Here is a 5095-nt window from a genome sequence, read left to right on the forward strand (position 1 = left end):
CCCAACCCCATTCCACCTCACCCCACCTCCACCCGACTCCTGTATTTATTGGTGAACACTGTTGCGACTTACCTGCCCACATTTTGATTCTATACCCAGTTCGAGCTTGTCTCATCAGCCCCGACTGAGCTCCCTACAGCTATATAGAGCCTGAAAAAAAGGATCCAAAGTGCTAAGCTAAAACTGAGAGAGCTTCAGACAGCCCGCAGTTAAGGACACTATGCTGCATATTTCGGTGGCCACTGAGGTATGAATGTGGTTTTATGTTGGAGAGATCATTGGCAGACATGGGGTCTTTGTGATGACATTTGAAGGTCAGTCTTTAACATCTGATTTATTTGCATTCTTATTTGAATATTGTGGACTGTCAGCCATCAGGCTGTTGTAAAGTAAGAGCTGCTGGGAGGAAAAAAAGGACTTTATCCTATGTTAAGTTGATGCTTGTGTAGTTTAACTCTTGTGCCTGTGTATAGCCAATTTTCTCTACACTGTTGAAGAGTCTCAGTCTGTTTTCTCTGTGCGCTTGGCTCTCTCATTCGAAATTAAGTAACTATAGTGTGAGTTTGTTTCTGAGTTCTCTCTTATGTACCATGGCAGTGTATTCTGTTTTAATTACTGTAGTTTGTAACAGTTTTAGGATTTCTTTCTTTTTGTTTGTTTGTTTTTGTTTTTGTTTTTTTAAAATATTTGTTTATTTAATGTATGTGAGTATACTATTGCTGTCTTCAGACACACCGGAAGAGGACATCAGATCCCATTACAGATGATTGTGAGCCACCATGTGGTTGCTGGGAATTGAACTCAGGACCTCTGGAAGAGCAGTCAGTGCTCTTAACCGCTGAGCCATCTCTCCAGCCCTGTTTTTGTTTTTTTGAGACAGGGTTTCTCTATGTAGTCCTGGCTGTCCTGGAACTCAATTTGTAGACCAGGCCAGCCTTGAACTCACAGAGATCCTGCCTCTGCCTCCTGGTGCTGGAATTAAAGGCATGCATCACCCTGCCTAGCCTTAGTTTTGTAATAGTTTCAAATCAGGAAGTGCAATGCCACCTCCTCTTTTGCTTGTTGGGTTTTGTTGTGTTGTGTTGTGGTTTTGTTTGTTTGTTTGTTTGTTTGAGACAGGGTCTTACTACATCTCAGGCCAGGCTGAGACTCATGACAATCCTCTGGCTCCTGAGTGTGTGATTATGAATGTGCATGGCCGTGCCCAGGTTCCATCTTCCTAGTCAGTTGCTTCCATAGGAGAGTATGTGTGTATGTGTGTGCATGGACATGTGTGTGTGTATATATGTATATGTGTGTGTGATGAGCATATGTGTATAATCTTTGGGGTTCTCTGTCCATAGGCTCATATTGCCAACAAAGACAGATTCTTTACTTGTTATTGTTTGCAGTGCTGGGGCTTGAACTCAGGGCAAGCACATCCTCAGCTCCTCCTTTCTTACTGGGATGCTTTCCTTTCTTTCCCTTGCCTAGTTGATCCAGCTGTGACCATGCTGAAGGGCAGTGGTGAGTGTGAGCATCTGTCTTGGCCTTGGTCTTGAAGAATGTTTTTTGGCAGCTCAGCACTGAGAACAATGTAGGCATGGCTTCGTGTTTCCTGTGTCCATGGCTGTGGGGAGGGGAATCCCACTTATAACTATTTTTTTTTTTTCGAGAAAGGGTTTTTCTGTACAGCCCTGGCTGTCCTGGAACTCACTCTGTAGACTAGGCTGGCCTCGAACTCAGAAATATTTATTTATTATATGTAAATACACTGTTGCTGTCTTCAGACACACCAGAAGAGGGCGTCAGATCTCATTACGGGTGGTTGTGAGCCACCATGTGGTTGCTGGGATTTGAACTCATGACCTTCCGAAGAGCAGTCAGTACTCTTCCCTGCTGAGCCATCTCACCAGCCCTGTTCTTCATTTTTAACTGTGTGTGTCGCACATTTATTTATTTGGGGTTGGAGAGATGACTCAATAGTTAAGAGTGTTCTCTGCTCATGTAGAGAACCTGGGTTCACTTCACATTGGGACACTCAAAACCACGTGTTATTCTAGTTCTGAAACCCTCCTCTTACCTCCTCAGGGACTCGCACACATGTGATGCACATAACGACAAAAAGGCACACACATAAAAAACTTTTAAAATTTTGTTTTTATTTTTTTGTGTAACAGCACTATGTGCTCTTGTGGAGGACCTGGATTCAATTCCCAGGACCCACACAGCAGCTCACAACCTCTGCAAGAGCCGGGTATGCTCTTAACTGCCTGAAGTACGGAGTTTTCTCCCCTCCCCCCAGGTTTTATGGAGGAAGTGCTTGTGGAAAGAACAATTTGAGTACCATGAGGGGCCCAGGACCAGAGGTGTGGACACATTTGCAGCCAGAATACCAAATAAGCGTGTAATCATGGCCATCCAGATCAGAAATAAAGTTTTAAACAGATGAGGGCGAAAGCAGGAAAGATGTGGCCAATTGGAAATCAGAGAGGAGGAGAGGGAGGGGCCGCTGAGGTGTCTTAGTTACTGAAGACTGAGGACAGGCAGCAGGTCTGCCACAGGAAGGGGAGCAAGGTAGGCACTCTGAGGGCCAGCGGAACTTTGAGGGGCTAGTGGGTGTCAGGCTAGACTCCTCTGGAGGATGTTTTGTCAGTGGAGCTGAAGGCCTGGAACAGGTGGAGGCACTGATTTATCTCTGGCTGGCCACTTGCGCGTGCTTTTTCGTCTGTTTGAATCAAATATTGCATTTGTAGAGAAACTGCAGTTAAGAAAGCAAATGTGCAGACTGGTGAGATGGCTCAGCAGGGAAGAGCACCGACTGCTCTTCGGAAGGTCATGAGTTCAAATCCCAGCAACCACATGGTGGCTCACAATCACCCATAATGAGATCTGATGCCCTCGTCTGGTGTGTCTGAAGACATCTACAGTGTACTTACATATAATAAATCTTTAAAAAAAAAAAAAAGAAAGCAAATGTGCTTTCTTGATGGTGGGGAAAGTAAGAGTGTTAGCACTGTCTCCCCCCCTCGTCCCCCACCCCCAAGTCCCAGGCACAGTGAATAAGTCTGCTCTATGTGAGAACCTCTTGGATTGGATCTAAGACTTCCTGACCCGGGGAAGTCACTTGACTGCTTGGCCCAGCCATATGACTTGCAGCTGAGACTCATTAGCCAGATTGTGGGTTTCTGTGGAGAAGCCTGATTTGGAAAGCCTGTAGGATAGACAGCTTTTCAAAAGAGTCTTTGGAAAAACTTTCCTAAGTAGGCCGTTTGGCCTTTACTGTTTTTCTTTGTTGTAAGTTAGACTCAAATTGACCTTGGAGACCAAGAGATGTGATTCTGTCGGGTGGTGTTGGCAACTCCAAGCTAAAGGGTTAGAAAACACAGCGGGCTCTCTCCTAACTCAGGTATGGTTTGCATCTATTCTTATTTTTTCTTATAATGGTTTCGAGATCTGCCATGCCAAGTTCCAGGCACTGAAATGGTTAATTTTGTTAGGTTTGAAAGGCCGGGTCCCTATTTCAGAGCTCGGAGGGGGGAAAGTCTGAGCCTAATGTAAATTTTGGCACTTTGGGGCAGTTAGATGTAGGTGGCACTCCAACTTGTGAATGAATGTATTGTCACCGAAAATCAGGGTGCTGGCATCGATGGGTCCTCCTGAGAGTGTCAAGGGAGACTCCATCCCTGACCTCTGCTCTTGAGTCTGCTTGTCATCTTCCCTCTATGCATGTTGGGGTCTCAATTTCCTCTGTGTGTGTTCCAGTGCTTGTGCTTCTGGAGGTCAGGGGTCAACCTCAGATATCTTCCTCTATAGTTTTCACTTTAAGTTTTAAGACAAGGTCTCTCATTTGAGCCTGAAGCGTATAAGTGAGATGAAGCTGGCTGACCAGCACACCAGGATCATCTTATCTCTGCTTCCTCAGTGCTGAGATTACAGCTGTCTGCTCCCCTGCCCACTTTTTACGTGAGTTCTGGGGCTAGCACTCAGGTCTCCAAGTCTGAGGAGGCAAACTGTCTTACCAATCCAAATTTTCTTTTCTTTCTTTCCTTGTTGAGACAGAATCTCTCTATGTAGTCCTGGCTGTCCTGGGGAACTGGCTTTGTAGACCAGACTGGTCTCACATTCACCCTCTGATCTCAACACCCGACTACCTCCATTAGAAGTCCTAGCTATGAAAGATGTTATATCCTGAGATACTGCAGCTTAGTACTTTCCTGCGACAATTTTGGAGAAAGATAATTCAACTTGAAACAGATGTGTTTGAGAAGTTTCAATAATGTCACAAGTTAACATCTGCTTTTCTCAGGCTGGAGAGCTGAGAGGTGGGTTAGTGGTTAAGAGCACTGGCTGGTTTCTACAGAGGATCCACTGGTTGCAGGCAGGGGAGGGGGGAGAAAAAGGGAGAGAGAAAGAGAGAGAGAGAGAACCAGAGACTAGTCTTGGAGTAGGCGTTTGAAACCTCACTCCTGTGACACGCCTCCTCCAACAAGGCCACACCTCCTAATACTTCTTAAATAGTCCAACTGGGAACCAGACTTTTAAATATGAGCCTATGGGGGCCATTCTCATTCAAAGGGCTAGTACTTACCTGAGATACACCACAATCAAAACATAATACAAAGATCATCTGAAATTCCTCCAAATTTGGCGTCACGCAGGCAATATTTGCAGATTACCACGCAGTAGAGTTAGAAACTAACAGTAACAACAAGAAAGCATACTGCAGTCCAACAGGCTGATGGAAATGAGCGGGTGGTGGTGAGTGCGTTGTTCTGCATAAGTGAAGGCCAGGCACGCCCAGTCTATAAACAGAGGCTGGTAGACTGGCCAACAGTCAGTTCTGAGAACCCACATCCACATAGGAAAGGTGACAGGAGAGTCTGCCTAGCCACCGTAAGGAGTGTGTGTGGTCAGGCCTGTCCTCTTGGTAAGCTTACTTTCATTCTTTTGGATTCATCTATTAAAGACAATGGATGTTGGGGGGGTAATTAAATATGTACAGTAGAGAGAAAGTCTAGAACATAGACTTAGTGACGGCTAATGGCAGAGACTTGGGATTCTAAGGTCCTACCCTTGTCACTAATGGAAGGAAGTCCTATCTTTTTTTTTTTTT

The 5095-nt window shown here is 45.2% G+C and overlaps 1 protein-coding gene across 2 annotated transcripts in view; it reads left to right on the forward strand.

Annotated features, from left to right (window-relative positions):
• Rab27a (RAB27A, member RAS oncogene family) overlaps positions 1 to 5095 on the forward strand; it is a 57598-nt gene that overhangs the window by 17538 nt on the left and 34965 nt on the right. Inside the window, exon 1 of one of the 2 annotated variants that reach the window (XM_031344465.1) lies at positions 2537 to 2556. The exons of the other annotated variant lie outside the window; for it this stretch is intronic. The gene's annotated coding sequence lies outside the window, so the exon portion shown is untranslated. Of the gene's footprint in view, positions 1 to 2536; positions 2557 to 5095 lie in introns of those variants that run through there. 2 annotated transcript variants of the gene reach the window in all.

The sequence above is a fragment of the Mastomys coucha genome, unplaced genomic scaffold, assembly GCF_008632895.1.
Source record: "Mastomys coucha isolate ucsf_1 unplaced genomic scaffold, UCSF_Mcou_1 pScaffold23, whole genome shotgun sequence".
Taxonomy (NCBI): domain Eukaryota; kingdom Metazoa; phylum Chordata; class Mammalia; order Rodentia; family Muridae; genus Mastomys; species Mastomys coucha.